Raw genomic sequence first — 25,477 nt, 5'->3', positions numbered from 1 at the left:
GAGTGGGAAACGCACTCAACGTCCGCGGTCTGTGCTGTGAGTGACCCGATGAACGCTCACCACGTCGCTCACCCGAACGGACACCGAGCAATCGCTCTAGTACTGCACGGAACCGAGCACGAACTGAAGCAACTGTTTTGCCGCATCAAGGCAATGGTGTTCGGTTGTGTGTACAGGACTCAGCGACAGGATGCTTAACGCTTCCGTTTGCCGAACTCCACTAGGAAGGCTTCGTGAGCACCCGGTAGTCACCTGTCGAGGGCCGGGAAACGGTTTCCAGCATAGTCATCCAGTACTGTTCTAACGTTCTGTGCCGTCGGTCGGTATACTACGGTCGCTGGGGAAGCTTTCGCGTTTGGCGCTGCATTATTAATGGTGTGTTGATCGATTTCGCGTGCTTTTACCGTCTGCTCGTGCCCGCGCCACTGAACCGGGCAACAGAGTGTGACAGGAGCTTCGGAGGTTTTCTCGTTTGAAAAGGATTTTAGTGTTTTTTTTTTCTCGGGGTGATTGCAAGAATTGAAAGCAATTTCCTTCCCGACAAATTAGCGCTACGTTTCGTTTTCGTTGTCAACCAATCGATCGCTGTTTCTCAGCAGCATCAGCAGCAGCAGCATCAATCGTTCCGTGCCATTCTCGAGACATTCTCGGTCCGCTTGGCAAGCGAACGGTCTCGACGGACGGAAAACGAGAAGCTAATAGTGAGCGGCAGTGTTCGCGAGATGTGCATCCCACTCACGTGCACTCACGTATGCACCGGCCGCAGTAGGTAGAAGATGAAAATGGTGCAATTTTCACTGCAGTCGCGATGAGACCGTATCGAATTGTCCAATGAGCAGGAGTGTGTGTGTGCGTGTGTTTGTGTGTACCACTTCCGTCGGTCGGTCGGTTTGTTCGGATTCACTTCCGTCGTGCCGAGTTTTCAGTGCGATCTTTGCGTGCAGTGGCGTATGTTAGTGTGACGTGAGCGCGTGGGAAACTCCGGAAACGGAAGATGGTCACCGGGACCGGGAGTTGCAGGCATTCCGTGTTACCATTTCAACGTGAAGTGAATTGGATTGGATTGGATCGTGTCAGGCTCGGTTGGATGGACAGCCGGGGAAGAATAGGTGATGTTCGGCAGGGCAGGGTAGGCACGCATGAATCTACCTGCACACGTACGTACGTACGGACAGCCGGCTTGTTGCCATCGCTAAGCTTACGTGTGTTTGCGTGAGCAATGCGTGAATGTGTTCCAGTGTCCTCGCGATGCACATCAAAAAAGGCACCCTCCAAATACCGCTAGCCGTTAGTTAGTTTAATGAATAAGTAAACGAATCTGTCCGTTAGGGTTCACGTCTCTAGACAAGTCCAATCCGGGAGAACAAAATCCTAACAGGAGCGCGGCTTTTGCTGACAAGCCTGGTAGTGCCTTTCGCGAACACTGTCACTGGTTTTGAGAACGAAGGTATCTCCGGTATTTTGGACTTTTTGCCACGAACTTCCAGACCCTCTTGTGTGTGTGTGTGTGTGTGTGTGTGTGTGTGTGTGTGTGTGTGTGTGTGTGTGTGTGTGTGTGTGTGTGTGTGTGTGTGTGTGTGTGTGTTTGTGTGTGTGGACCTTTTGCCGGATTTCAAACCGAAACCTGCTGCAAGGGTTTGTTCGATCCCGATGTTTTCGTTGTTTTGGAGCTATGAGAATAAAGGATTAGAGCACGCAAAGCCTTCGCCAGCGGGTTTGATGCTGGGAGGTTTGAGCCAAGCCAACGTCAAAGCTAATTATGGCTGGTGAATTTTGCTCCACCGGCCTACCTGTGCTGCTTGGAGCATTTCGAAACCAGCCGGTTCGTAGATCCTTTCGATCGATCCCATGAATGGTAAGTCTTAGGGTGTGCGTCGACGAAGGGACAAAGGATACGACAAAGGGTTGGACAAAAAACTGGAGGTCCAATTTCAAATTCCAGTGCTGCCAAGCGTATGGAAATTGAATCGTCAAGGCTCCTGGCACCGACCATAACCATAACCTCAAACAGAAATAAATTTGTGATCGTAAACGATAAATCGAATGGGTTTCGAGCGTTACCTCATCCTGGATTGTGACAAATAGCACCGGGTATCTCAGTTTATTGTGCTTGTGTATGTGCGTACGTGTGTCCTGGTTTTGGGATTCTAAAAACTAGGTCAACTCATTGTTAGTGCATCCAGTTAGGAAGTTAGTCAGTCGAAGGTAAAATTCCCTCAATGGGTTTCAGAAATAATTTATGCAAAATTTATGATGGTCTAGTGAAGATGTAATGACCAGTGTATGGAGGCAGGTATCTCTGGCAAACAAAGGTTTCTAAATAAAATGTCCCACAAAAAAAAGGAACTAGCAACGGATCCCTACCAGCGGTCCTAATAAAACGTAAAACACTGGAAAACAAACTCGGCACTCGGTGAGCCCATGTTCGTACCACCATCAATCTCCCGACACGCCGCGACCCAGAATCCGTTCTGGTGTGTGTAGCGCTTCCAGGATGGAGGATACACATGTACCGGAAGTGTGCACCAGGGTTCATCCGCACACGAACCAATGAATCTTACCTTCCCCGTGTCCGTATTTGTATGTGTGATTGATTGTACGTGTGTGGGTGTGTGTGTGGATGTTGTAGGATTCACGGATTCACCGGCGTAGTGGGTATCCGACTACCGATTCCGACCCATTCGCACCGGTAAAGCTTTGCAGAACTTCACGGGATAGCCCGGATTTAGCAAAGGACCGGTTTCGATTGCAGGAAAGTAATCCATCATATCAGTGGGTCTGTGCAGCAGTATGGGCCTTGGTGTGTGTGTGTGCGCGCTTATGTGTGTGTTTTTTTGTCCTTCCTTTGCAGTAGTAGATGGTGTTGAATAAAAGAATAAGCCACGTTTGAGGAAGGGAGACCCGCTACGGAACGCTACGGGTCCTGCAGTGTAAAACCGGACCGCCATTGCGGAGTGCTGTTGCTGCAAGCATCGGGTGGGAAAGAAGCAACAACAACAACAACAAAAAGGTGAAGAAAAAAAGTTAGACATCCTGAGGTCGGTTTAGATCCCGAAGCGCTGTGTGCAGGAACAGCGCACCCAACATCACGTCAGCGCCGGAAAGCGCTGTCCAAAGCCGTGCCGTGTGCCCGTTGCCGACACGGGTAGGTACCGAGCGAATGCGACCAGGGAATGTGTGTATTGTGAAGTAAATTAATTAAAAAAGTTATATTAAAACGTTCTAAAAAGGCAAAACCAAATTAATGTTCCACGCTGTTTTCGGGTGGTTCCTTGCATGCCGGTGTGGGAATTTGCTTCAGGATTCCGGCCGACCGTGTGTGTGTGAGTGAGCGGGAAAGGGAGAGGGAGAGAGAGAAAGCGCACGCAGGGTGTGATAGAGTGAGTGAGCAAAATCTCGGCGCGAAGTGGGCGAAACCGGGTGCCGGAATCCGACCGTGAACCCTTGCCCCGTGCAACCGCTCCGGGAGTTGCAGTACAACTCTAGCTGAAAAAGGGTTTTTAGCTGAGTGTGATTGCGGTTAGCGCGGTTGGGTGTTTTCCGCTGGGAGTACGAGTGTGTAGTGTGCATGTTTTTTAATGAAGCAATAGAAAGGTGTGTTCTGCGTGTGTCCGACATGTGTACTTGGCTGTGCGTCGGTGTGGAGCGGTCCGCGGTGGAAGCAGTACGGCAAGCTGTGATTTGTTTTGAGGGTAAAATGTGAAGAGGCATTTGTTGAGCAGCTTTTTTTGTTCACTTCTGTGCTTGCTGATTGAATCATGACTACCGTTTCGTCGCTACACACGTTGGCAAAAGTGTTCAAGGCAAGCGGTGTACCGTGGTAAGGCACGGGACAGAAGCAAGCAATGGCCGAGTGAACCATCGCTGGAGCCATAGAGTGTTACAGGCATCATTAAGGATTCGTCTGGATTATTGTTTTTCGCCAACCAGCGCGCCACAGCTAACGGGATAGCAAGAAATAACGGTAAGACATTCTGTATTTAACTGAAAGATTTTTGCCAATGAAGTTATTGCATTTTTAGGGCGTATTGAAGTCTTTTAAAAACAAAATTTCTGCAATAGTCTATATCTAGAACTCAATATTACTAGATGTGACGGGGTAATTCTAAATCCTGTTGGAGTTTGGAGTTTTGGAGTTGATTTTTTTCAATCGATTACTTGCTAGACATTGATGTTGACGAATGTAGGATGAGTCTCTCGATTCTATTAGTCCCTTCAAACGAGATCAGATTAAGCGTTTGATCATCTGACATGTTTTTACCTCATGAATGCTCTCCTTAGGTATATTTATTCAATCGTTTTTATTTAAAATACTCAAAACTGGTCGTAATTGTTCCATAAGCATAAAAATATTAAAGTCTAATCTTTGAAATGCATATGTTCGAAACTTTGTAAACTTATATCATTTCCTTTGTGATTTTTATTTTTTTTTCAAATTATGCAAAGATTTTTATTGGTTTTAAACCTCACAAAAATAAGTGACATGTGCACTAAGCTTTTTTTTTCACTGTCTTTGAAGATTCTTAGCTAATGCTCTGCAAAATAAAATCAAACCCAAATAATCCTTTTGTGATCAGATTGTCACAGGAAACAAACATGCTTTGTTGCTGTGTTGTTTTTCATATGTTATTGCCTTGTGAAAAGTTTTACTAGGCTACTTAGGGTCAATCCTACCCACACAATCCGGGGTATTGTTGTTTATTTAAAGCAAAAGGCAAAATGATAACTGGATCACTACTCAAAAAGATCAGAAATAGAAGTAAGCTCATTCTTTCATTGAAGCCTGATTGAAGTCCTCATTGTTCTTCAGTAAGCATGAAGTTTACAAAACCCCAAGTACAAAAATAACTGTGGGTTGAATTAAAACATTTTAAAGACAGCAGACCACGCAGCAGCTGCTATAGTTTCCACCGCCTCATTTGCTGGGCCAGCTTTAAACAATATCCCTCGCAACCCCAATCGACCTATCGACCCCACACTGGTTTGTGGAGCTAATTCAATCACGGTAACGATGGTTGAAGAGAATATAGAAAACTCATCAGCTTATCTAAAGATTTTCCCGAAATCTTAGAGGCACATCTGGCGCTGCCGAAGCTCTGGGCCGAAAAGTGAGAATAAGTTGAAAACTGAATTTAGGTAAATTTGATTACAGCCACTTCAAGGCAGGATTTGGTCGTTGCCGCTACGCTTAAAAGGGTTCAAGCAGGAAGCAGGCAGCTTTGTTCGCGCGCGCGATTTCACCGAGAAAGGAGTGTTCTGAGCACAAGATTAAGTGTATTGAGAAGCCAAACAAATAATACCGGTGCTACAGCGGCACGAGCAGGACAACGCTGGCTAAAGATCACCAGAAGGGACGAAGTGCCGGAACACCCACAAACGCACCCGCCCGACCGGATGGAGTTGGAGGCGCTGGGGATGGCAAAGTTTATGCTGAACGTCGACCTGTCGCTATGCTTACGGGGTTGTTTTCCCACCCGGTTGAATCGGCGTTGATGGTGTCAGAGGCACGGGTTCGGTACAGATTTTGAAGGGATTATACGTTGGCAAAGTTTAGACGGTGATGGATTTTGGGTTGGGAGAGAAGCTGGAAAGATTTAAGCACTGGCGTAGTCGGAGGATTACGGTGGGGACCTAGTTTTTCCGGTCGATACGGGCTTCACCGAGACTGTGGGCTTTGTTTTTGTTGCAATTGATGAAAATGCTTTTACAACCGGATCAATACATGTACCCTTCCGGGCCATAGTTTTCTTATCCGTCGAATGGAATTAAAGTGTCATGATCTCGATGTAATGAAAGCCTTCTTCAGTCGCTCGGGGGTTTGAAAATTTACGATTTGGTTTTGGTAAGATTTGGGTTTGGATACTTTAAAGTAGCAGTAAAGCAAATACAATTTATTAAGGTTGCAACTTGAACTTTCAACATCATTTAAAAATTTAACCATGTGAAAGAATACAGTAATGGTGGACCAAGAGCTCTCGAAGTCCAAAGAAGAAGAAGTAGATTGTAATTTATAATTGTCAAAAAGGAAGGCGTACGGAAAGCCCTTTATTACCTTAATTACCCGGTGTAACTTATGAGTGTTCCACATTCCCATGATTAAGATGCCTCTTCGTGTTAATATCCCCAAATTCAACATATGGTTGCCATGGTTGGCTTTTACTGCGTTTTTAGCATTTCTACTGGACTCTACTCATCCAGTAGTTTATCGATTACTTCTATCGATTTGGTTTCGGTTAGTAGTTGTGCGGATAATCGCACCTGTCTTTCTCGTCGGTACGATCCTATTTCCGAAGCATCCCACTCGGCAGTACACGTTCGCCGGACTTTATTTTACGTTCTCGGTTCCTGTGTTTCGAGAGGGTTACTGTGAAGAGCTCTCGGAAATGGATGTAAGAGTACTTTAAAAGCTATCGCATGCTACATCACTAGTTTTCGCAAGCTCCGACGGCTTATCGTGCCCGGCAAGCAGTATGCTGCTCGCTACGCTCGGTACAAGTGTCCTTTACAGCCGGAAGCATCAGTTATGGTCGAGGAAATGGGACCGATTTTCAACATCTGTTACCAAGATTTTGTTTTGCAGTTAAGTAGAAACGGTTTTTGAACTATGTTTATTTACCTTTTTTTGCTTGCTTATTTACTAGCGATGATTGTAAAGGTAGAAGAAATATTGGAATAAAATTCAAGGGAAGAATTTTCATCAAACAAAAAAGTTGTCTCCCTCGGAAAACAATAAACTACCCAATAATAATACGACTTTACCTAGCATATTTTCATGCATATTATTCAGATTCATTTATCTGTAAAGACGTGCTTGCCCGCCTTCCCTATTTTTCAAACAACTACTTACACTCACAGTTTTCGGCTACATTGTTCAGAAGATGCAAATATTGTGTATTTTCCGAATGGCTGGTGTCTTTAGGTCGAATGGCTGTGAAGGACAGGAAGGAATGCTGGGTGCTGGGTGGATGGAAAATATGAATACGAAATGAGGTAACCAGGGAGAAAGTCGTACTTTCCGGCACTAATCCTAGATACTGGTCCAAATGCAATCGAACTCGAAGCTAGTTATAGTAACCATCTGCACGAGAAACCTCTCTGGTACGTGAGTTGTAGAACACGATCTTGTTCTTGGAATTGGAATGTATGCCAATCGTACGGTGCCGACTACCGAAGCGAAAACACTCTACCGAAAGGAAGGTCATTATTTTTACATAAATTCCACCCTTACAAAGATGCGGATGTGGCTTATCATTGTCGGGAAGTAGGTCTTCAGACAATGTGAAAGTTTTATTAATAAATCATTCTTCCGCTTGTTACATACTGCGGGAGGGCTTCGTACGGCTAGAGGGGCGGTGAGATATTAAAATACTGAAGTTGTGGCATGTTTGTTGGAGGATAAAACGAGTCGTTCAAGGTGTTTAACGCAAATGAACTGATAGGAAATAGTCCAGAGTAGGTTGGTGAGAATACTTGAATTTGAAGTTACAACTAGGCCGATATGAAGAACGCACGTATTTAATTTGGTAGTTGTTTCTGTTTGATGAAATTTAGCTCTTGATCGAACTAAGCAGCTCACCTATATTTGCCTTCTTTTCGTTTCATTAAGAATTAATCAAAATGTATTCATCCTAGAATTTTTATGCAATTGAATTTTGTGTCACATAATCGGACATCTTCTTCTTGCTTGGCACTACAACCTTGAAAGGTCTTAACCTTCCATTTCTCGTAGCAAAGTAGTCAGCTTAGCAATATGGCCTGGCTGTTCTTCATAAATAAAATAAAGTAGTCAGCTTTGCGTTCGGGGAGGTGGTCTGGATAGGATTTGAACACGGGTCTTGCCATGCGAAGACCGACGTCGCTATCGCCTCGGCCACCCTTCAATAATCGCATATCGCTATGTGTAAATAGTGAAAACATGGTTTAATTATTACTCAATACGAAGATTTTTTATCTTTTGTAAGGTGTTTAAGGGGACAAAATCCATTGAGGATAAGCTCATCACTTTTCTTTGTAAAAAGAGCTCAGCGTGTAATGTGATATAAACTACACTCGCCGTCATGCAGGATCTTTTTACAATTGCCTCAAGAGGTTCCATGACTCATATCCACACAGATCGGAGACAATTCTTCACTTACATTGCTTGGCAAAAAAACTCGAAGAAAAACATCATCTCATCTCTCCAATCCATGATGAAGTAGTATTTTTAACACCTGATTGAGCTCATGATATAACTTTTCGTAATAGGCTCTTGACATATTTTCAATTACTTCTTGCCAAAGGACCGAGTCCGGTTGAGCCGGAAGCGTAGGCCGGAAACAGTGACGACGGGGTTAATTTTATTAGCGACAAATCTTCTCCCCGGTATCTGTTGAGTCAGCAAATACGCTGGTTAAAGAGCCTATCGCTCGAAACAGGCGAAAGAGATCAAATCAATAGGAATCGCTGGAGGAGAGCAAACGGAAAGGCTCGTGAAGCTCGTAAAACGGAAGTACGGTGATGGTGGTTTCGTGCCCGGTGGATGTGTGTCGGCTTTCGGATTGCATCTGTAAGCAGTAGCTGCCGCTAAAGCTCCCGCGATATCCAGCTTTACGACTTCACCATATTGTCTCAGGCACAATCGCTTGTGGCACCCGGTGGCAGAGGGACGAAAATTTTGTATCGTTTCGGGGCGAGGCGGCAAGTACCCGGCCGGAACATGAAGATGAAGGCCGGTTGTTAAAGAGAGCAGTGAAGTGCAGGAGTTGATAATAACTTTACTTTCCACTGGTGTATATTCGCCACTTTCGCTTCATTCTGAGGGGTTTTGCTCAAGATTTTACGAGATAAGCGCGAGAATAACGAGACTGGTCATCATGGGACGTTACGATCCGGGCGACGGAATGTGTCACCCGCAATGGTCTAGACAGTTTGCGTTTGCTGCTTTAGGCAAATGGGTCATAAGTATGTAGTAAATGTTTTAACTGTTGCATATTGTTATTTTTACGATCATTTGCCCAACTGTGATATACAATACTTTGATGGAAATATCCAAACAGAAACTACTTTCTGTTTTCATCGGGTTATTAGAAGTTTTTAAAGGTAAAACTTTAATGGACAATCCAACACTCGACCGAGTGAATGAACCCAAAGCATTGGGGTTGGTAAATCAGCGCCCCGGTAACTTATCGCTCCTTGCCGCAGACACCGTGTTGAAGTGTTAAATTATAATAAAAGAAACTCTTACGCTATCCAACGGGTGGAAGCGGGAATGACATTTGTCATTGGCTAAATGTAAACGAGTGGCTCCAATAAAACAAAACCGGCTGCGCGACAGTTCGGCATCGTCGGTCACCGATGGGGTGTGAGCTCTTGGTAACAGAAATGGAAGGAAGCAAAAAAAAGAAGGAAATCCCAACCGAAACGACACCACCGACACCAACGACTTCGCGAAGCGTAAAGCCCTGTCGTAGGTAACTTCGTGGCTCTTTTGCCTCTTTGCCAAAGGTAGTGAGTGTACTTGGTGGTAGTGATGATGTTCGTACCGTTTTGTTGTTCTTGTTGCTGTTGCTTTTGCACTCCGAGTGTGTTGTGTTCGTTCCAAGTGAGGAAACGAACGTTGCACGCTTGGAATGGTTTTCGCGCGTTTCGTGAAGTCCCTGGCGAAAATTCAGTCAACAATAAATTTTCAGATAAATGAAAAACGAACTTCCACTTCCCAGTGTGACCGCGCGTTGGCTGCAAACGTTGGACTTGATGTGGCATAAAAACCGACGCCCAGCGACTGGCAAGCAACTGCAGCAGCAGCAGCCTGATGCAGTCTTATTCGACCGAGTAGATATTTTTGTTCGCCACTCTGGCCACACGGCGCTGGTCGTTGGGCTAGGTGGCTCATTTCGTTGAAGGAAAGCGAAGGAACCGAATCTGCAGGTGTGTAATTTATTTTTCGCTAACAGCGAAATCCCTGCCCGACGCCACGGCACTGGGAACGGACAGTGCGAAAAGCACTTTGGCTCGTTCATTATTGTTTTATTTTTGCTGCCAGTGGCGATGGTGGCGAACCTTGGTGAAATAAGGCAAAACAATTGCGGCATACACGTAATAAAAAGAAAATCGTTCACAGCGCACTAAAACAAACGGGAAAGCCACAGCCAGCACATCTTGGTCGTGGTTGTGTGATGCGGAAATGGTGTGATTCGCGGTGTGATGCACAACCAATGCCACCAAACCGCCCTAGAGCAATTGGGTTGGGGCTTTAAGAGTTATATTTCGTGATGGTTGTGAGCTGAAACTAGATGATGTAATATGCATTTACGATGCATTTTAAGCAAAAGTTTCTGATATTAAAATTTAATTTCATTAATTATTTAATTCTCAGAAAGCAAGTAGTTAATTAACTACTCAGGACGATACAGTGAGTGGATGAAAAAATACTTCCTTTTTTCAAACTCCGATCAGTCGAACATTACTCAAACAGTCATTAAAATGTGGCGTCGATGTGTAATAATGTGAATCCTAACGTTTCTCCACCGATGACGCATGTAGTCATGATGTGTTTTTGCCGCACTTAAAAAAATATTATTTTGCAGCAGATGCTCCGTGAATGTGAAGCGCTTTATTTTCTCACCACACGTGAGGAGAACAATAAGGTGGCGTAAGACAAATAAAAACACCGACGAGAAAACAAAGCTCGAAGGAATAAACAAACAGCCAACGGAAAGGTTGTGACAGTGCAAAGTTGTTAAAGCATTTCCACCTTCGCTTTTCCCGCATTTGCCCGGCGAGTGGAAATCTTCAGCAATTTGTGCTAAACGTTAAGTTCACAACTTTATTTGGAGAACAATCTCTCTTTTAAATTGCGTACCTACCAACGGTCGGAAAGTTAAGCAGAAGAGCTGTAGCGAGTAGCTGTTGCTGTGAATCGAGCTTTCATTTCGTTTTGGGGACATTTTTAGGTGCATCTGAGTTGTGTTGTTTGCTTGCGTGTTACTTAAGTAAAGTTTACAGATGTCAATGCTAATTGTGAATTGTTTTCAATAGAGCTGAGACTTTTCGTTTCGAAGACTGAGAAAAACGTACGCACAATATCAGTATGTGAAGTGAAGCATTAAAAATACCCATGTAAAACACACCCACCAAACATGTGCACCGGATTCACTGGATCCGTGCCGAGTAAGCTGAACCCAGGCGAAGAATGTTTAAGCGCTCATTTGAGGTCATATAAATGTAATACTAACGCTTCGCTGAATATTCGTACAGCATCGTAAAAGGCGACCATTCCCTGAGAGAAAGTGAACCTCTCTCGCATAGCTCGGGGAAGAAATTACACCTTCCTTAACACACACATGCTCGGTTGACTGTGAAAGTTGCCGTACGTTGGATGTGATGGCCCCGTGTCTTCTGTCCCGAGACGTTTAGCATTGCCCATAAATTTGAGTGCATGCATAAAATTTATGAACCCCAAAAACCGTAAGGAATTCTATAAATCTCTCCACGGGAGGGCCCATGTATCGTTGCAGAAAACATTCGTTCTACATTTTCGGCAGAACACTTTTGGACGTATGAGCAATAAAGTGATGTCGTAAAAGCATGTCAGGTGTAGTTGAAACCGATTTTGCATTCTTTTGGCTGGCTTTTAGCAAGCATCTTTCGTGGCGCAGCACTGCTTTGTCAACCTTTTGCGTGATGGTGATGGAGATTTTTGGCGCTGCTTTGTTGAATAGGCGAGATAGTAGGAGGAGATTGTTAAGAAACGTAGCGGAAAAACTATAATTAAAAACTGATTGAAAACTATTTGCAACTACGAACTTGCTTCATTTAAGGTGGTAACAGATTCAATATTGGTCGTACCAACATCAATATAAAAGCTTAAGTTACTGCAAAATTCTTTACAACTAGCTATCTGTACTACATATTTTTGAGCTGTTGATGAAGTTATTTAGCCAAATATGGCTTACCTTACTATTCTTTGCGCTTATCCAACTCCAATAAAGTTACATATCGTTACAAGGTGCATAACAAGAGTAGCATTCTTATAGACCGTCACAGTAAACGACTAAAAATCGTTTGACAGGATGCGCTATGCACCGGTATCTTTGAATTAATTACACTTATTCTTAGAACGACCATCTGGCTGACAATTTTCGGCTAAGAAAGGTCGGTTCTTTCCGACCACTGATATTTATTCAGTTCCGAATAATGGTTGCGGCAAGCAATTCTTTTAAGTTTCCAAGAACTCAGATTTTTAGTATAAACAACGCGATTTTCCGGAAAATTTCAAGATAAAAAATTACAGGTTCTAAACTGCAATTGCGATTTTGAATTTATTTGGCCGTTCGATACCGGTTTTAACTGTTTGATTTCTCCCGTGATACTCGACCGTCAATTTAAGTTTTTCTTGTTTTTCCATGCATTGTGTTTTCTTTTTAATTGTAGTGTTTCTTCTCTCTTCTGATTGTATTGTTTTCAAACGATCAGGTTGAATCTTCTTAATGGCAAGACACCAACAATGGACAGTAGCCAGATAGACATGAGGGAGGCTCAGTTTACACAACAGTTTACCTCAAACTTAAAGGTTAAAATTGTTAAGATAACGAAGTTAATTTGTTGAAATCCTTTTACCGCATTGCTGGCAATTTATCCCTGATGATTCGGAGAAATGAGCAATGATAAATAAACATTCCATATTCTCCGCTTTGATGAAGCAAAATCTGCTCCATTTTTGCTAGTATTTGCATAATCTAAGAAAAAGGAGGATTTTCCTTTTCTTCGGTGCGTTTTCAATCGAGTGAAAATTCCGGTGCTTGATGTCTGATTAAGAAATAATAACAATCTATCCCCTTTAATCAGATTTTCACCGTGACAGCCCCGGTGCCTTCGCATTATGTAAATCAAAACGATGCTCCCCTCAACCTCTCCACCTAGCCAGTCCCCGCTACCCCCTGTTCGGTGTAAAATCTCTAAACGGAAAGTGCCAGTGCCCCGTGCACACATCTCGCAACTACACCAGCCTTAATGTTGCGCACTTCTTAGCCGCACGATAGCCTGCCCCGAAAACGTTAAGCACACAAACACACACAGTACCTTTACGGTGAGGTCGTTATCGTGAAGCGGAATCGAAACCAAACCGGGGCCGGGATGCATAAATAACGAAACTCGCACATAATGCCATTACATAAAATATTTGGCTTGAATTTTATTTATTTTGCTTCTCGACCTCGGCTTTCATTCACTTCCTTTCGGCGGATATGAGAGTGACTGCCGGCTTTTTTATTTTATTTTCACTCACCATACACACATACATACATTCGCCCAGGAAGAACCCATCAAACCCATGTACCGTTCGTGCGTCTCGTTGCGGTTTGTTATGGTTCTGTTTTGTCGGGTTGGTAAGCTGGTATGCTTCACCATTCGGTAAAGACACATTGAGTGATGTTTACTTGGTCATAATGATGGATTAGCCCGTTTTCTAAGGAAGGACTTAGTGAATTTTTTTGAGTAGTAAAGTTTGGTTTGAGCTTCATATCAACGGACACTCATTTTACGAGTAGAAAGGTTTTGGTGTTTTTTTATATTCAAAGAAATATCAAAAAGTATAATATTTATAATAAGATTGTTTGTTCAAGGTCGGACACAGTTGATTCAGTTTTTCCTAATAGTTTTTTCATAATTTCGATTCAAAATTCATAGTTTTCCATCCCGATTATGTACTGCAATAATCTAAATGTGCTTCAAACAAGTACAAAATTACTGCTTTGCATAACCCACGTCCACCCCGTAATACACCTACACACACTCACTGAAAACAACGGCAACAGCAACCAGGCGCCTCCATCCGCCTCGCCGGATGTGGTGAATAATTTGGAGGGTTATAAAAAAAACTCCATCCTGGCCAAAACGAAACCTCTAAGCAACTGGCCGCTGAAACTGGGAGCGGTTAAGTTTGCCGCTTAGAATATGTATATGTGCGCATTACTTAGCGACAGAAGACCGACGCCGAATTCCTCACAGTTGAGTGCTTAAATATTTGCGCCAGCTCCGTATGCGTGGGGGAGCGTATTGTTGGGACGGGAAATATTACCATTATGTTTTATGGCGGTGTTTCCGCTTCCACCTGACCGGTTGACGCTGTGTACATTTTTCGCACATTTTGTTTCCCTTTCCAACCGTGCTTACCCGGGCCTGGGAAGCTGGCCGGTAGCGGTTGAGCACTAAACATTGACATTGGTGGCTCGCTCGATCGTTTGTGGGAATGTCCCTTGTTTTCCTTTCTGTCCCCCGCCCATTAACTTGGTAAAAAAGAAGAAGAAGAAGAAGAAACCTGTACGACATACCACTAACGCAAACGTTTTTCCGTCAAACGGCCGTTTAAGCTTTAAAGTTGAGCTTCCTTTCTCGACCGAAAAACGCACCCTGATCGTCGTCGCGATGGAAGGTAAAAACCTTAGAAGTTACCAGTTCCGGTACGATTTGATCGATAATGATTTTCGGCTATCCTGTGGCGTATTTCACCGACGTGCCATTGCCAGTCAAGAAGGTGCGTTTGGTGTGACATCGTGGTTATATTTGTCAAACGGTACGAAAACCGACGTTAGGTCGGTAAATTCGAGCACCATCGGCGCAGTTCGTTTGTCGTTGTAGGCGTCGGTTATTTGGGGGTTATTTATGCGATTGCGCTTGCTTTGCGCTCATGGTTATGCTTATTTTGACGAGCTTCTCCCCTCCCATCGGAAAGCTGACAGTGGACGTGGTATCGCTTTGAGCGCTTTGCCGAGTGTCAACGGGTGCGAAGGTTTTACTGACACTTTTACTGGCACTGCGTATCATTTGCATTTCTTCACGTATCCCTCGTGTTAGGTGGCGGTGGCTAATCAACGTGTGGCCACGAGCATTGGTATGGATAGAGTCGGAAAAATATGCGCTTGTTGCTACGAGCTTCGTGGGAACTATTCAAATGTTAGAATTTATATCCTTTATGTAGCCTCATACAACACAAATATGCGCGCTCATAGTACAACAGGAGTGGCAGCAGTATTAGGTAGAATGTTGAGCGTTATTGTAGATAGTAAACATTGTGGCGATACAGAGAAAGAAAAGAACGAAAACAAACAGGCCGTCCGGCTGGCAATGCAAAGATAATTGAATATGCTGTTAGCTTAACAAATCTGTTTTATAACAAACGAGTCTTGCAACGCGCTACGAGCAGTGTCCAGTTCTGCAATGTCATTTTCATTTGTAAATTAAATTTACCTTCCGTTGTTACCAGTACCCATCCCAAAAAAAAAAACCCGAGCATGGGTATACGCGCTTTGAATGTTCCACATTGTTATGGTTCGCGTCGTTATAATGGCTTACTAGTGCGAAAGGAAATGGCTTCGGTAGGACGGTAGGACATAGGACATAGAATTTTATTTTCCTGCTCTGTTTGCGTACGTGGATGATAAATTCCAAACTAAATTAAAAAATGTGGTGCCGCTGTGCCACGTGGAGAGCGCACACACAGAAGGAAAAAAGACAAAACACGCATACTAAAACATCGTAGCTTACTACAGCATATTACAACACCGCATGTTGCCTAGCCACTAGCTTTGCTGCCCAAAAAATATCCCCCAGCGTTAATTGAATGGCCCTGGTGCACGGAACCCACGGAGGGGAGGGGAGATTGTAAAATTTCTATTTGTTCTCGGCTTGGGCGAGAATTCGCTGTTGTTATTTTACTTTATTATTATCTGTTTTTTGCTGTTGTTGTTGATGCTGTTGTTTGGATCGAAAACACAGGAAACCATTTCCATGTGTCGCTGCGGATGGACCACAGATTTGGTGACCGGCGTGACTGTTTGCGATAGGCTTTCGGCGTTGGCAATCCGATGTGGCTAAACAGTATGGCTGAACGAAAAACCAAAAAAAAAAAGTGATCAAAATCCTCGCCCGAGGCTGGCCTGCGGTGCTGGATGGACTCCAAACACAGCTTAGGCCCACCCAAACACAACCGGCATGTCGATTGCAACGGAACGGAACGACAGAAATAGAAATAAAAACGATTCCATTAGCGCAAACAAAAATGGCTATGTCAATATTGATATTTTCGCCCGTCGAGGGACCGAGGGCTTGTGGATGACGGAACGGAACGAAGGAAACGCAACCGACATCGGGTACGGTGCTTGACTAACTGTTTCTTAAATCTCCTTTCAACTTGTGCCAGCCAAACAATAGGGGGTTGATTTCTAGTGATTGTTTTGGCCAGTCGGTTTTTGACGATACGATATCTGGTTTATGATATTATTAAGAGGTTGCTACGTGGTCAGGTGTTAATCGGTAATGTACATCTTGCATTTAACTTCGTAGGAGTCATGTAAGGCGAAAGCGTTTATGTACAAGGTTTATCATTCAGTAGGGTATCTCATCGTTTTTTAATGATATGAAGAATTGATTTTTAATCTATGTTGGATCCATTACAATTTGTTTGATTTCCTATTTTCGGCAAATGATCTAATACACTTGATGGCTTCAGTTTAATAATTTTAGAAAATTAGAAAAAAGGAAACAATTTATTCGTCTTATTTTAATTTAATATATTTATACGAAATATCTCTTTATTATTGAAAAAAAGTTATTTAAAAAATGTGACAAACAGAAGGCACCGACATTAAGCATTCGAGAAGCGACAATACCAACATAAGTGCAACAAACAAGGAACAGTAATGTAAGCGACGAACTTCGAAAAATTAAAACATAATTTTATTTTTACAGCTTTTACATTCGTTTTTTTTTCACATAACCATCTTCATTTTCAATCTTCCGAAACGGAAATTTAATTTATCATTTTGCTACATTTTTAACAGCCCACCAGCTGGCCTCTGACCTCTTCAACCAAAAATCAAAGTTGTCACATTTCCTATAACGAAATTCCATTTATTATGCGACGTACCTTTTTGCCCGTTTGTTTCGCCCGCTGCTATTAACCTTCCATAAGGGTTTGCTGTTTGGTCCATTCAATCACGGACAACCACTGTCCTCCCCTTGTGAGTGTGCCGGTATGTGGAAGCACAAAATGAAATAATAAAATTTAATCAAATAAATTGATACAACTTTTGCATATTGCCGTAGAGTGAGCAAGGATACTGGGTTTACATAGGATCACTGTTACATTTTTCAAAGGTGTACACCTCGATTTTCAAACCTACCGACGAAAATGATGCAGCATAGAGTAATGTGAAAATGGCAAATGCCTCCCACAAAAAAGAGAACTAGAAACCGTTCGGAAATCGACTCGGATGGTTATTCTCTCGGTCTCCGATGAGGGAGTGGGTGTGCGTGTTAGGCACAAAAAAAAGGGACGGCAGCAAAAACGGGATGAAAAAAGTGGCTGTCTCACACCCGGCAGTGAGTGAAACCCTGAATTGAAGAAGAGGCAGCTACTAATGGAACTCCTACACCCGCACAAACAACTCCTGTGTCACCTTTCGACGATCCTCCGTGTGGAACCGGTTTTCCAGATCGCAAAAGGATCGAGCATTGGCGTAGCAGAAGCCGATATCCGTAACGCACCTCGCACCTTGAGCAGTGGTGGTGCGAGCACGCCCGGCACCGTACGGCTGGGGGACATCTATCGCAAATGTAATTATGTAAATGGAACACGGCACGTGATGTTCAATATTTTAAATTACTCTAGCTGTGAGTAAGTGAAAAACATTCCTTTATTCGTCGAGAGCTCTTGCGCTAATTTGTTGCAGCGTCATTGCGAAAATGAGCTGGAGAAAAAACGCGCCCTTCCTGAACGCTCGCGGGAAAAACGGTCCCGAATGGGAAGGAGTTGCGATAGATGCGGACGGACGGTAACCAGGCTGGATGCCAACGGCAATGGCGAGCATTTAGTGAAATTAACATGATTCTTCCCAAGGAAAGCAAATCTTTCGGGCAGTGAGCTCGCCCGCCCGTTTGCCTGCAGTTGTTGGTCGATTGGTTTCCGAGGCTAGTAAAAATAAATATTGATTTTCCAAACGAAGCTAATAAATTATCCGATTTGCCACGCCTATCTGAAGGGCTAAACACGCTTAGGGTAAGATTCGCCAGCTTGATTTGACTGTTTGTTGTGGAGTTGTGCTAACGGGCCTGCTTGTTTACACCGTGGACAATTCATTTGAAAAAGCAACTGTTATTCTACGGGCTAGCCGCTGACACGAAATTAACGGCACGTGTATCTGATTGCCTAATCGCATGAAATAATCCGATCATCTTGTCGGGTTTTGTGTCTTAAGATCTGCATAGGCAAGGCATTTAATCTTTTGTTAATTATTGATTTGAGGTACTTAACATATCAAAAGCTAGAATGGGTTAACTCATACTGTTCAAATGATTCTTGATTAACTTATTTGAATAATTATTTAGCTAACTTGTTGAATTTTAACCTTTCTTTTACTTTGACTTTGAATTCGACACAGCGCAATATGTTGAGCGTATATCAAGTATAATTTAATAATCCTATCAAGTATAATTTTTAAACGATGTTTCTTCAAGTTCTTAATTTTTGAGGCTGTCCGTCAGCTTAGGCGCCTGCCGTGATGGTGATCACACGCCAGAACCGGGGTTCAAATCTCATCCTGACTGCCACCGAGTACGTAGGACTGATTATCCAGTTACGGGTAGCGTTAAGTCTCGAAGTTGTAGATTAGTAAAAGAAGACAATTCGTAATCATCTATTGAACTATAATATTTAATGTACTATTCGTTCATGGTTTCAGTGCTTAGCCTTGGTCACCTAGGGCCTATTTTTTCAATATTCGTTGACAGGATGTTCCACGTAGCAGAGTAGCCAGTTCTGAGTAAGATCAGTACTGGATTCGATTTACCGGCCCGGCAAAGTGAAGACCGCCAACGCAACTTCCAACTCGGTAAACGGGTAACCACTCCAATTGTCCTGTCCGTAGTATTATCTTCTGCATCCTAACGCCTTACCTGGTTGTCCCTTCGACTAAAATTGTGTTTAAAAAAACAAAATCCGCTTTCGTTTACCTGTTACTGACTGGCCTACCGATGACAAACTCCTTTCTGTGGCCCGAGTAGATCTATGTTCTGTATGTGGTTTAGTGTCCTCAGTTATCCAGGAAAGTTTGCCACCTAAACACACCGTTTCCAACCCCTAAACAGTATCGACTGTCTACCGAGCGGCAAACAAAGCTGCTTCAAAAAATTTGCATAATACGAATTCTGTAAAGCCGCCCACCACTACCACCGTACTCAACCTGCGAAAGGGATAATAAATTTATGCACATAATAATTACCGAAAGTACGTGTCATAATGTAAATAAATTTTCTATTTTACAAAACCGTAACCCGGTTGTTAACCGTAGCTCTCTCGTATGCATACAGCCCTGAGCAAAACTTGGTCAGCGGAACCAATGTTCGGTCAGTGCTGCAAAAGGCCTCGCTACCCGGTCCTGTAGGCATTTCGGTAACATAAACTACCGAAAAGCTGCTGTGGTGCTCGGGCCATCCACAACCTCAGCCACCGCCAACGACAGGAAGTATCGTTTGAATAACGGTAACATAGTTAGTCGGGCAGGAATGTCTTCTAGTGGCCGTATGTTACGTGGCTCGCCTGTTTGTGGCAGCAAAACTTTTGAAACATTTCCGCCGCACAATAAAAGTAGGCATCATAATCGGTTTAGCGCATTCCAGATCTCTACCTTTCGGGACAGTTTTCCGAAATTCAAAGCCACACGCCCACACATGAATTTATTTCATAATTTGGTGGGTTTGGTGGGACTGAATTTCAACACAGCACCGTACGACAATAGGCGAAAAGGACTTCATAAATAGTCTATTTCCGTTCCGGGGAGGTAGAATGAAGTAGCGACTCGACAGCACGGCAATCGAGCAGAATGGATCGTTTGGAGAAGGAAAAAGGTACTTGCATGGAGTTCCTTAACTACTGGGGCATGAATATTAGAAAGCGAAGGAACAGATTGAAATATACTGCACACTGAGCTCGAATCTTTAGCTACTTACTCCGATTCAATCGGATAACTATCGGATAATTCATATTCAAGAAGTAAGTGTGTTTTGTTATTGGAAACACTTACGCTGGTCCAGAATAGATTGGCAACAGTTTGTCTATCACAACCGAATGATAATTCAGCCAAAAATCCGATTCCAAACGAGCGAACAGCCCTTGCCCCAAAAGAGGGTTTCAGATAAATGGAAATAAATAGCTCTATAATTCATCTGTCGATCGTCGACTGAATGGCTCGGCTCAGTACAAGATGGTGCAACTCGGCGTATACTTTGCTTCAAGATGAAGCATAACTTCATCTTAAAAAAATAGCACTTCATGAAATGTTCTGCCAGCTTAAAACAGAGCAACACACGAACAAAATGGCCAGCTTCGGTGGATAGTAACGGTGCGCCGTTGAAGTGGTGCCGAAAATGGCATGCATTTATTTTAAACGATGAAAACCAGCTGCTGCACAGCCTTTCGTTGGAAATTCGGCAATGTGGACACGTGGCTCAAACGTTGGGTTCGCTTTATAAAGTACTCCCAACGGTAGTCGAGCTAGCTTTTGGACAGTGCTGGTGGCCATTTTTCACCAGCTCCAAAACTTTGAGTTTTCTTAGGTACTCTGTTGGGATCGGGCCTGTAGGAAGCGAACGAGCTGCTGTCGGCCAGGAAGCCTCGATCAGTACGGAATAACTTTTGCTGCACCGACTCGCTACGGACAAGTAAAGGGTGGCTGGATGCACTAGGGAGGAAGCGTAAATTTGTATGCAAATAATGCATTTTCATTTTTCATCGGAAATGCACCTAGGAGCAAGAGTTGCAGCTGCAGCGCAGAATATGAGCCGAGCGAATCATCTGTGGATTTCGTGTGGACCGTTGGTGTCATCTATTATTCAGCTGATATTTTGACTTTTCATTTTGCAAGTTTGTTTGTTTTCTGTTGGCAATGGAAACGATTTCAGCAAGCAGGAAATTGTTTTGTTTGTAGATTTGTTGGTACTTTGCTGATGATATCTTTTATTTATTTGTTGAAAAATAAGATGTATAATATAACAATACGGCCAGGCCGTTCTTTATGAATAAAAAAAAAAGATGTATAATATATATTTAAAAGTAACTTAAAATCTAGTCGCACAATATTTCCACACTCGTAGAAGAACAAAATGAAATGAAGCATGTTGTCATAAGTTTAGCTTAGCTAGGTTTACTTTGAAATCGAATACAGTTTAATGCATGTTTGACATTTACCATTTTCGCATGTAATCCTGCAACTTCCACCAAGAAGCATGATTGCCGAAACACGAGTAAGTCCTGTGTGGACAAAAGCTTTCAGGGCAACAATTGAATGATGCATGTACACTCCGCCAGTACCCGCAAATTGACATTATGTGACCACAGAAAACATTATCAATTAAATCCGCCATGCTCGAACGGCTGTCTATGTGGCCGGGCTCGGTTTTCGCTAAGCTCGATGTCACTTGTTCGATTACGAGCGAAGCACAATAACGACGACGCGTGGTTAATATTTGATTAAAACATGCCCTCAAATCAACGGTTTCTGAGTGGGTCCGCTACCGTTCGCCACAGGAAGATTCCGGCACAGGAGGCGAGTTGGGCGCAGGGTTGCGTGATGTTGCCTGAACGGTGAAGGTGGTGATGCAATTATTCAGCAGGATCTCGTGTGCATCGGTGTGTGTGTACCCTAGATCGTTCGGACATTAACGTAACTATTATGCAGGCTTTGAGCGGCTCGGAGCTATCGGGCGAGCGAAGCATGAGACACACTAACCAGGCGTAAGCAATTCAACGCTGCGCATTGTCTAGCTCCCCAGCGAGCTGTTCTTCAGCGGTGGTGAGCTCTGCTCCGATTAAACATAACGTTGATAGTCCTCCAACCCATGAGCTCGCTCTATGATAGTATTCTGTTTATGGGTTGTCTTCTCACCCCTCTTTGGGGTCTGCTTCCTCGTTCTCATATACACACACACGCACCTAAACCTACAATCTCGACGCCCATTCAGGATGCTTCTCCAGACTTGCCCCTAATGAGTTTTACGATGACGCTAACGCTCCCGGAGACATTGGTTCACCTTAGCACGAAGCTCAACCTACACAAACACACATACACACATTCGGCACAGTTACACATACACAGCCAGGCTTCCCGCCTAGAGCCACTGCACCATGATTCGGTCGTATCGGCTCTAATTAGAGCACTCAGCACGAACGATTGCCGGCAAAGATTGTGTATGCAATGTAGCGGAAAATTAGATATGAGCAAGATAACGGACCATTACAGAGCTATTATACGTTTGTTTACTCTCATTATCCCGTGTAGTTTTGTCGGCCAAGCCCGCATTAGAAAACCCACCGCAAGAAGAGCGCCCGAGAGAGCGAGAGACCCTCGCTTGCATACAACATCATTATTGTTGGGGAGGATGAGTGTGTGAACCGAGCCAACTTCTTCGCTGTTAAACGACAAAAGGGATTTTGAGATGTACGCTAAGGTTTGCAACTCCTTGCGAAAAGATGAGGTTTTCTTGTTTCAGCCAGTGGACCAGCTTGGTCAGTTGTGGACGTTAAACAAAGCAGATGCATCATTGCAATGATTTGCTGTACGAGAATCTTGCCTGCAAAGGGTAATGAAGACAATTGATGCTTAGACAAATGGTGTTTTATAACATTCAAAAAAATGTATTAATGCTACACAAGACATTACGAGATGAGAACATTTTCTGGAAAACGTTCAGGATTCTATAAAACACTGGGCGCCTCCATTGCATGTAACGCCGCGAGGAGTATGGAATATAGTGATAATAATTTTAATATTATATTTACCTATTCACTGCTTTTTAAAAAACAAAAAAGCCTTCAAATCACAAACACTCATGTAGAATTTTTCCCTGATAGCTTTTAAGTGTCTTTTAAATATATGTGTCCTTTATAAACCAAATAAAAGCATCCTTCAATGGATCTGTTGCGATAATTGTTGAACTATGGCGAATTATTCTCGAATTGATGGGTCAATTAGACTCAATAATTTGTCCAGTTTGGCAAACAAATATTTGATTGCTAATTGCTCATTATTTCTTTCAGCGACCAAAAAATTAGTTTTAACCCTACTAAATCTAACCCCCATTAAAAGGCAAATTAAGCGAGGAAACCACCTTAAATACTTTCTAACTTGTTTTACAATTTTGTATCACATCTTCCAGCACACAGAATATGCTTATGCTCCCCTAAGCCCTTCGGCCGTTTATATTGGTGCTATCGTGCTTTTTGATATCACACCTTCGCACCGGAATCACCCCCATCCGGAAAAGACGCAAGAAAAGAAAAGCCCGCTCATTAAAATGCAAAATTATTTTCCGTTGTCTTTTTCGGGCGGGGGTTTGCATCCCTTCATCTGGGCACCCGCCCAGATTTGCCCATTCTTACGAATCTTGCGTCGCTTTATGCTCTCGTTAATTTTCCCTGATATGATACAGCCCGTACCGTGTGGTTACGTTCTCAGCCACAATATTCCTTTTTTGGGTCTGATAAATAAGAAAGAATTACTTGAAGAGCATCAAACCCATTGGCCGCAATAAAAAGGAGCTGAGAAAAGGAAGAACACAAAAGAAAAAAAAACGGAATCATTTTTACACACAATGACAGGACTTGGTAAGTCCTAACCAAAGTGAGAATGTCGGTGTTGCTGATTCGCACAGATACTGTTACTTGACACAGCTACACAGAAGTCGGTTTACACTATAGAGCGTCGTTCTAGCGCGAAGCTAGCCGCACGGGATGCGAAAACCATTTTCAATGCAATTTCGGTTGTCTACTTTCGGCCTCGGGACGATGTTTTCAGCACGGCCTGTAGGGTGATAATGGTCGAGCAGAGTAAAAGAAGAGCGAAAACAAAAACGCACAAAACAGCATCCAAAATGGTGTTTGATGGAAGGGATTTTTATTTTCTCAACCACCTTTCGTGGCCAGGAGCTGGGCGTTTGGAGCTGGGTAAAAAAGTGATGAAATAAAAAAAACGTGAGAAATATAATGGTACAAAAGGTCTTTCTGTGTGTGTTTTTTAAGTGAGGCTTTTGATTTTCTTTCCACAAAAAAAGATGGCCAGCAATAAGCTTAAGGTGATAGAAATATTTCCAGCCTTACGAACCACTATTTAATTGGCTTTCGAAAAATAAATATATTTTCACACCCTTACGCTAGAGGGTGCGAGTCTTTCAGTTTTTTAAATAGAGGAAATTGTCGAGATAAATGTGAAATGCTTTCTGACTCTCACGGTACACGATAAGTCTCAGGTAAAAACTATGTAATAAAAATGATAACGGCCCAATTTCGAATTGTAATGTACAGAGGGAAATGAAAATGATTGAGTGATTGATTAAAGCCAGTTAAAGTGGAAGTAAACCCGGCCGCCCATACTAACGCTCGGCCTTTGTCATGCTGTTAACAGTTGAATGCGTTTGATGCTTTATTGATTATTTTTATTTCTCAACCAATAATTCAACCACTCCCGGTCCGATCGCACCACTAATTGATACCATTGGAATCTGTCAATCGACTCCAATTAGCAGGTGATGGTTTACGGGTAAGTTAGCTCACTGTTCTACGTGGCGCACCGTAACAAATGACACAGTATACGCACGTTGGTAGATAATATTTTCCAACAGTTCTCGGAACAGGATAAAACTCGCGACGAAAAAAATCGGTCTATTGCTCATTCACTAGCCGGTTGGTAGCGAAAACAATAAAGCTTACAAGGGTTATTTACTGGGCCAGAAAAACGCAACACGAGCTAGTGCCGTGTCGTGCCGGTACAGGTAATCGATTGAATTCAATTAAAAAATCATTTCCAACGTCAACCACCATGCGTGCCTTCGTGGAGACGCTTGCCACCAGCTCCGGTCGTGTCCGGTAGCGGTAGCCCATACTGCTGGTTCTGGAGTGCTGCCAACACGGAGCTGGCAGATGATTGGTGTAAGGTGTGGCGGTGCGAAACCACCTGTGATTGGATCAGCACGAAAGTAAGCACATCGCGCCAAGCTCAGGAGCACCCGGTTTCCCGACCAACGGGTTCCCGTTCGTAAAGTGCTCGTTCGGCGTTCGGCGTTACGGTGGGTGAGAATCGATTTTTCTGTCTCATTAATAATGTCCGGTTTCCGGTTTCCTCCGTTGGTCCCGGGGCTTCAGCTGGATAAGCATGGCGTGCAGCAGCACCGGTCAGCATTATTGGATTGCACTAGTCAGATTAGAGAGCCGGATCGGGCGCTTCGGTTTTGAGAGCTGTTGAAGCGCGTGCTAAAGGGTACAATGAGTGCGTCCATAATTTAATACGATGATATTTATGAAACAAACAAACGCTAACTGTTGCTACACCGTGGCATGTATCGACAGCAAGCATTAGATGGTTCGCCAGCGTGGAAGGAGCGTATCATTGCAAGGAGCAATGGGCCGTACACGGTCATATCTCTCTCTTCCTCTTCTTCTCTCACGCTCCCT

At 43.4% G+C, this 25,477-nt stretch overlaps 1 protein-coding gene across 5 annotated transcripts in view; it reads left to right on the top strand.

Moving 5' to 3' along the window:
- The first annotated feature begins 290 nt into the window (after positions 1-290).
- Positions 291-25,477, top strand: part of LOC118512696 (chaoptin) — an 80,313-nt gene continuing 55,126 nt past the window's right edge. The window contains exons 1-2 of one of the 5 annotated variants that reach the window (XM_036057504.1): positions 291-375; positions 2,852-3,964. The gene's annotated coding sequence lies outside the window, so the exon portion shown is untranslated. Of the gene's footprint in view, positions 1,130-2,851; positions 3,965-25,477 lie in introns of those variants that run through there. The other 4 variants (XM_036057506.1, XM_036057505.1, XM_036057507.1 and 1 more) reach the window with 4 other exon arrangements.

Source organism: Anopheles stephensi, chromosome 3, assembly GCF_013141755.1.
Source record: "Anopheles stephensi strain Indian chromosome 3, UCI_ANSTEP_V1.0, whole genome shotgun sequence".
Classification (NCBI taxonomy): Eukaryota; Metazoa; Arthropoda; class Insecta; order Diptera; family Culicidae; genus Anopheles; species Anopheles stephensi.
The sequence above is the reverse complement of the archived record's forward strand: the minus strand, read 5'-3'. Positions and strand labels throughout refer to the sequence as shown.